Below are 9,073 nucleotides of genomic sequence, written 5' to 3' on the forward strand. Positions count from 1 at the left end.
GGCTCAGCTCCACCCAGGGAAATGTCACCCAGCCCGGGCTGAGCAAGCTGTGCCAGCCCCAGGAGTGGCTTTCTACACTGGGTAAACAGAGCCAGAGGCTGCCCCTCCCTACAGAAGCCTTGACAATCAATGGAAATTCAGTAAACATAAACCCTGAGAATGGCTCCAGGCTGGGTTCTGTGAATGTCTCAGAAGCTAGCCCCTCAGGGAAAAGCTACTGTTTGCTGAAAGGCCTCAACTCTACCCAAAACCCAGCCTCAGTACAGCATCTCCAAACTAGAGGAAACAGCCATCTCTCTCTTTTATGTTACTCAAAGCAGATCTCCCTCCCATTGAACTAGGCTGGGAGGAGGATCACAAAATCCTGGGTAAAGCAGAGCATTTTTCTGCCTGCTCAAATTGACTTAAACCAAAAATATTTTTTAAACTTTTTTAAGTTTTAATTAAAAAAATTATTTTCTATTAACTTTTTTCTTTCTCTTATAATTTTTATTTTAGGGGTATATGTATGTGTACTTTTTCTTTTTTTCTTTCTTTTTTCTTTTTAGCTCTACTGACCTTTTCATTCTTTTTCTTTCTTTCTCATTCTTTTTACTTTTTCTCCTCCTTTGCTCTTCTTTGTGTAACTTAATTGCTCTTCTGCTCATCCTCAGATATACCCGTAGTTGATTATTAGCCTTTATTCCCCATTTTGCACATATTTAATCCAGAAATTTATTACTCAATTCAAAACCTCTTAGACTTAAATTCCTTAATAGCAGTACTACTTCTTTATACCTATATAATATTTTAAGCATTTTTATTTTTGAATTTTTCACATCTCCTTTCTATCCCTCCCCTTCTCTCATCCTATCCTCCTTCTTCTCTGAATATTACATTTTTAAATTTGCATAATTTTTAAGTGTTCTATTTTTTTACTTTTTAATTTTTGTTTTTCTATTTTTTTCTTTTCTCTTTTTTTCTATTCTTCTTTTTTTTCTCTCTCTACTATCTATTTCCCTCTTTGAGATTAGGACTTAGTTAATTTAACTCTCCCTTTACCTTTCCACATCCCTCTATTCTTATTTTTACCCACATCTCTCCCCAAACCTTAATAATTTCTGGTTTGCCAAATTCTTCTTTGCTGTTCATAGCCCATTAATACATAATTGTTTGATATTGAATAGATATATCTGGTAAACTAGATTGTATTTGAAGACTTTTGACTGTGCAACTACAGACTTTGGTTGATGCTTGCCTTAAGATAGTGTTCTAGCACAAAACTGGTGTTACTTTCATCCTAAATGGGCAGAACAAGCCAGAAAAACACAAGAAAAATGGCAAGTCTGGATTTCTCAACTCTCAATCTGTGTGAGCAGATTGAGAACACTCAAAGAGAAAAAAAGGAATGGCATGAGCAGGTTGAGATCAGTCAAAGAGATAGACAGGAATTGCGTAACCTGGCCAAAAACAAAAAAAGACAAAGTCTGGCATGGCGTGAGCAGGCTGAGAACACTCAAAGAGAACTACAGGAATTGTGTGAACATGAGGAATCTAATCAAAGAGTAACACAAGAATTGAGAGAGCAGGATGAGAATAGACAAAGATCACTAGAGGCATTCATGGAACCCACAAACAGAGAGCTAAAAGGAGTCAGGGAGACCACAAAGGGAATGCTGAATGGAACCCAACAGAAGGAATGGGAGTCCAAGGAAACCATAACCAATCAACTAAGTGATTTGAGAATGAACACTGCACACCAAATTAAGGAAGTAAAGAACTTCATACAAGAGCTAAAACAAAGCTCCAACAAAGAATTTGAAACCATCAAAGCCAACCAACTAGAAGGAAAAGAAATAAAAAACAAAGTAGAAAGTCTTGATAATAGGTTAGACAATGCAGAAGATCAAATCTCGGGGATTGAAGACAGCCTAGATGTTATAGAGAAAGAACATACAACCATCCAAGACAAATCCAAGAAATATGATAGATCCATTCAACACTTGGAAGACACCATCAGAAGGCCTAATCTGAGGATAATAGGTATAGAGGAGCATCTAGAGACAGAAGTTAATGGTCTAGGAAATTTGTTTAACAGGATCCTAGCAGAGAACTTCCCAAACATGCAAAAAATAGGCCTATTCAGATACAAGAAGCTTTTAGAACTCCAAATAGACAAGACCAGAACAGGACATCACACCATCACATTATAATCCAAACAGGATCAATTCAGACCAAGGAAAAGATCCTTAAAGCTGTCAAGGAGAAAAGATCAATCACTTATAAAGGGAAATCAATTGGAATCACCTCAGATTTCTCAGCAGAAGCAATCAAAGCAAGATTAACCTAGAATGATGTATGCCATACGCTAGAGACATACAACTATCAACCAAGAATACTGTACCCAGCTAAACACTCATTCATAACTGAAGGTCAAATAAAAACCTTCCATAGCAAAGAAAAATTTAAACAATATATCTCCACCAAACCAGCCCTACAAAAGAGTCTTAAAGAAGTCCTATACAGAGAAAACCAACAAGACCAGTATAAAGGCCAAGGAACTGCACCCAAACTGAGAATCCAAGAACCATAGGAAGAACCCAGTTGCCGCAGCCCCCAAGAAGGTGGATAAAATGACAGAAACTCCCAAATACCTCTCAGTCCTCTCTCTCAACATGAATGGACTGAACTCTCCAATTAAGCAACCTAGACTGTCTAGTTGGATTAAAAAGCAAGATCCTTCTATCTGCTGCCTTCAGCAGTCACATCTTGCCCATAAAAACAAACACATTTTCAATGTTAAAGGCTGGAACAAAATCTACCAAGCAAATGGCCCCCATAAACAGGCAGGAGTTGCAATCTTAATATGAGATAAAATAGACTTCAAATTAAAATGAGTGAGAAGAGATAAAGAAGGTTGCTACATACTAATTAAGGGATCTCTCTTTCAGGAGGATATTACAATTCTAAATATCTATGTGCCAAACAACAGAGCACCCAGATTTATCCAAGAAACACTTCTTTCCCTCAAATCCCACATAGATCCAAAGACATTAATTGTTGGGGATTTTAACACACCACTTTCCCCACTAGATAGACAACTTGGCAAACACTCAACAGAGAAACAGCAGATCTAAACAACTGCATAGATCAACTGGATTTAACAGACATCTACAGAATATTTCACTCAATGGCATCAGAATACACGTTTTTCTCAGCAGCACATGGAACATTTTCCAAAATAGACCACATTTTAGGCCACAAAGCAAACTTGTCCAAATTCAGAAACATTGAAGTTATATCTTGCATTCTCTCAGACGACAAGGAAATAAAATTAGAACTCAACACCAAAAGCCATCAAAGAAACACATGTAACACATGGAGGCTGAACAACACACTGCTGAATCATGAGTGGGTCATGGAAGAGATTTGAAAGGAAATTCAAATGTTCATGATATTCAACAAAAATGCACACACAAATTACCAGCTCCTCTGGGACACAGTAAAGGCAGTACTCAGGGACAAGTTTATAGCTCTGAGTTCCTAAATCAATAAATTGGTGAGATCTGCAATCAACAATTTAATCAAATATCTGAGCTTCCTTGAAAAAGAGCAGCAAGATAAACCCTAATCCAGTAGACTGAAAGAAAGAATTAAAATTAAATCAGATTTAAACAAATTAGAATCCAAAAAAAATAGAAAGAATCAACAAAACAAAGAGTTGGTTCTTCGAAAAAATTAACAAAATTGACAGACACTTAGCAAATCTTATCAGAAAAAAGACAACATGCCCAAATAAATAAACTCAGAGATGAGAATGGAACATCAACACAGAATCAACCAAGATTCAGAACATTATAAGGGAATACTTCTCAAAACTTTATGCTAATAAGTTTGAGAACTTGGCAGAAATGGACCTCTTCCTAGCAAATATTGACATGCCGAAACTAAACCAAGATGAGTTAAACCATCATAACAGGCCCATATCAAGCACTGAAATAGAAACAGCAATAAGAGACCTCCCAACTGAGAAAAGCCCAGGACGAGACGGTTTTACAGCGGAATTCTACAAGGCCTTCAAAGCAGAGCTCACACCAATACTCCTCCAAGTCTTCAATGAAATTGAAAGAGAAAGTTCACTACCGAACTCATTCTATGAAACCATCATAACCCTCATCTCCAAACCAGGCAAGGACTCATCAAAGAAAGAGAACTAGAGACCCATTTCTTTGATGAATATTGATGCAAAACTTCTCAACAAAATTTTGGCCAATTGACCTCAACAATTCATCCAAAAAATCATACACCAGGATCAAACAGGATTTATTTCAGGGATGCAAAGCTGGTTTAATATACACAAATCAATTAATATAATTCATCACATCAACAAGAGCAAGGATAAGAACCACATGGTTATCTCAATAGATGCAGAAAAGGCATTTGACAAGATCCAACACCCCTTTATGATGAAGGTTCTGGAAAAACTAAGAATCCAAGGTCAGATAAGTTGATGTTAGGTGAAATGAACCCGACATAAGTACTCAAATGTATTTTCTTTCATGCAATTGTTTCTAACATATTTATAAGATGCTTTCTTTGTTGCTTTGTATGTCCATCCCCCACTGTATATCCCCTGCTTTCATTGTATTTGATGTTGGTATAATTTGTGGAGGGGAAGGGCAAAAACAAACCATTTAAATAGGGATACAGGTGGACCCATTGCAACAATGAGATGTACAAGTGGTTATGTCGAAAAACGAGCTTTACAACTTTGGTGGCGGGGTGGGGTCGGGGAGATGGGAAGGGTTGGAAGGGGAAACAAAGGAGGAGGCAACAAGGCTTGATAAGACATGTATTCATTACCTTGCTCATGTAATTATAACCCCTCTGTATGGTATTTTCACAATTAAAAAAAGAAGCAAGCATGGTGGAATTTGATGGATATTTCATTGACTCACTCACCAATTTTGGTAACAGTGACATTTTAAATTATGAGTCTTCTCATCCAATATAGGCTTCCTATTTACTCTTATATTTTTCCCTCCTGAATAGATTTTCTGAATCCAGGACCACAATTCTCACTGCGGACAGACTTTGGGGTCTAAAACAGGCAGATTAGTGTTGATGAGACACAGGTTAGTTATATTTAATACACTCAAATTCGAGTATTGTAAGCAGTTTGATCTTTCACAATCAAAATTTCTGTATAAATGCATGTATAATAATATATATTCATCTGGACGATATTATTTTAGGTGTTATAACATACTGAAATGTAAGTGTTTTAAGGCATTGCTCTGCCCTTCTTAATGGAAAAAGTAGGAACTGTTAAGTAACCACTCTCTGAAGATGGATAATCACCTAAAATAACAAACAACTGGACAATTGATTATTGATTGAAACATAGAACAATGAATAAAATTAAACATTCTTCATTATAAATTGACTTTCAAAGTTATTGTGTTACAGTGATACAGAGCTTTGCAACATAGATGATATTTATATTTGGGAAACATAAAAATATTAAGAAACAATTGACAAGTAAATATACTCCATATGAACACATTAATCAATTACTTCATAAAAAAATGTTCTAAATGGTGAGTGCCTATGGCTTATTCCTGTAATCCTAGCTAATCAGGAGGTAGAAATATGAGGATCATGGCTTTTAAAGCCAGAGGGAGTGAGAAATTCTGTGAGATTCTTATCTCCAATAAACCACAAGAAAACCAGATGTGCAAGTGGCTCAAATGGTAGAGCGATAGCCTTGAGCTGAAAAGCTGAGGGACAGCGCCCAGGCCCAGAGTTCCAACCCCACGACTGAAAAAAAAATGTTCTAAATAGGAAGTTGATTGCTTACTTTACTGTATTATTAATGAAGAGAAGAGGAAGAAATTCTAGCAAGACATATGTTCATTTATTCTTATTTCAGATCACCATTGTTTGATTCCACGAACCTCTGTAAATGCCATGGGCCATTTTATCATATCTTTGGATAGAGATAATTGATGAGCATGTGGTGCATATGGAGAAAAGTTTTCCACTTTAATCAATTGCCAAAGACCTTCTGGAAAAATTGCAAAGGTTCACAATGTCATACTCTGCCACCAATTTCTTTGTCTCATCCAAAATCACTTGTTCACCAGCAGGATTGTTGTAATGGATTTCTTCACTAAGGGGTGGAGCTAAAAGATATACATCGACCAGGCTGAAGTTAGTCAAAAGTTCACACAGAAAACTGGAAGAAAGAGTATGTATGTCATCGATTTTCATTTCTGTTTTAAAATCCATCTGTAACAGAATAATGTAGCAGAACTGAAAGTCTATGGAGAACTAATATAAAATAATGCTCACAAGTCCTAAGATGCAAGTAATTAAGATAACACCTCAAGATTAAAAATCTACTAGGTTCACTGAAATAATCACAAATCTTACACATTCCACTGCCTGGCTAAACAGACAGAGAGAATTCTTTTATGAGTAATTCCACTCTGTAATTCAGTTGAATTGTTATAAAAAAAAGTACCTGAATAAATTATTTCACTTATGAAATATGAACAACTTGCACAAAATATTGAGGTGAATAAATTTTTCTTTATTGCTGGCCTGTTCAAATAGAAAACCACTAAGTGCAAAATTGAAAGCTTGAGCACTGAGATGTTAGAGATAGCAGGAATGAAAAGAATCAATACAGATTTATTTAAAAATTTATTCTTGCCACTGCTTTTTCAAGTAAAATTCTACATGGTTTAAAAACTATTGCAAAAACAAAATGGGTGATGGTGGCTTACAACTGTAATCCAAACTACATAGGAGGCAGAGATCAGAGGATCACAGTTTGAAGCCAGCCTGGACAAGAACAACCATGAGACATCGCCAATTACCTACTGAAAAAAATCAAGAAGTAGATTTTTAAAAAAAATGGTTTCACCTCCTGTTTTCTCTGGGTGTTCGTCTTTTTGTTGTTGTCTGTCTGTTGGGGGAATTTAACTGATGGAAATTGAACTCTTTTTGGTTGGTGAGAGCTGTGGTGTTTCCCTGCTGTCCCATAGGCATCTTGCTCCCCCCTCTCCTTTTGGTTTCAATATTTTGTTTTTCGTGTCACTTAATTGCTGTTCTGTTCAATCCCAGATATATACTCATCTTCAATTATTAGACCTTATCTTTCATTGCGTGAATCCTTAATTCAGATATCGATTACTCATTTCAGAAATTCTCAGCCTTAACTCCTTTAATTGTAGTATTATTTCTTTATACTTAGAGAATTGTTTTCTTGTCAGTCGTGGGGCTTGAACTCTGGGCCTGGGTGCTGTCCCTCAGCTCTTCAGTTCAAGGGGAATGCTCTACTGCTTGAACCAAAGTGCCCCTTCTGTTTTTCTGATGGTTTATTGGAGATAAGTGTCTCATGGACTTTCCTGCCCAGGCTCACTCTGAAATCCTCAGGGGGGAAGGAGAAGGATTGGGATTGGGGGTGAGGGGGGAGGCTGGAAAGGGATGTGAAGGGTAAACCAAAGGAGGAGGCTGCAATGCTTGGTAAGAAATGTATGCATTATCCTGCCCATGTAATTGTAACCCCTCTGTACAGTATGTTCACAAATAAAATAAAATTAAATTAAAAAAAATAATCCTCATAATCTTCCCTAGATTTCCCCACCTCAATTACACATTGAACTTTTCAAAGCAAACATGGTGGAGTTTGATGGATATTTTCCTGACTCAGTACCCTACTTGTGAGTCTGCTCATCCAATATAGGCTTCATATTTACTCCTATTTCTGTCCTCTCCGAATTTTTTACCTTATGTTCTACTGTATCTAAAGTCTATATCAACAATAATTTTCTCTTATTATTTTATCATTTATCAAGTACTAATCACATTTCTAAAAAATACACTTATGACATGATTTCAAAGTAGAATTAAATCATTTCTGAACCTTACACTCTTCATTCTCTAGAAATTGAAATATAGATTCAAATATGTCCAGAATGTTCTAATAACAATAAAAATTATAATCATGTACCTTTCTTACAAATTAATGTGTTCTCTCAGTATGCTTCACCCAAAATGCTGCATTTTTCTGGACTTTAGGGTAGAGTTTAGTTCAAGTGGTCCTCTTTTCTTTTTTAGTTTTAGTTTTAGTTTTTTATTGTGAGAATACCTTACAGAGGATTTACAATTACATGGGCAAGATAAGGAGTCCATTTCTTATCAAGCATTGTTGCCTCCTCTTTGTTTTCCCTCCCCCCCTTCCCCCAACCGGTCTCCCCCACACTCCCAGCACCAGCCCCCCACACCAACGTTATAAAGTTTATTTTTTTTGTTTTGTTTTTGTTTTTTATTGTAAAGATACTATACAGAGGGTTACAGTTACATGAGTGAGGTAATGAGTACACTTCCTCTTGAACATTGTTACCCCCTCCATTGTTTTCCCCCTACCATCCCCTCCCTCGCTCCCTTCCCCGAGGTTTTTTTTTTTTTTTGATTGTGATTAAGTGATTACATAATTTCCGGAAATTCACAGTATTGTGGAATAATGATGCTCATTTAAAGTCACAAATTGTCTATCACAGTCTGTAATATATAACGGTGTTCACATGTTATATACCATATATGTGATCAGCAGCATGGGGATATTTAGTAGTGGTTCAACCAGATGAGTGGGAGTTCTTTGTTTCTTAAGTCCTGTTACTTTTGTCATATCACCTAACATTTTGGATTTAGCATCCACTTAACGGGGAGACCATGTACCATTTGTCTCTTCGTTCTTGGCTAACCTCGCTCAACATGATTCCTTCTAGCTCCATCCATTTCCCTGCAAATGCCATTATTTTGTCATTTCTAATGGCTGCATAATATTCCATTGTGTATATATACCACAATTTTTGGATCCATTCATCTGTGGTGGGGCATCTAGGTTGTTTCCATATCCTAGCTATTGTGAACAGTGCTGCAATAAACATGGAGGTAGGTGCACGTGTCCTTGTGTATTGATTCCTGTTGTTCAGGGTAGATGCCTAGAAGTGGTATGACTGGGTCGTAAGGGAGGTCAATCTTTAGCTTTCTAAGGACCCTCCAGACTGCTTTCCAAAGTGGT

This window comes from Dipodomys spectabilis, unplaced genomic scaffold (genome assembly GCF_019054845.1).
Source record: "Dipodomys spectabilis isolate Male_0828 unplaced genomic scaffold, ASM1905484v1 ptg000006l, whole genome shotgun sequence".
In the NCBI taxonomy this organism is placed as follows: Eukaryota; Metazoa; Chordata; class Mammalia; order Rodentia; family Heteromyidae; genus Dipodomys; species Dipodomys spectabilis.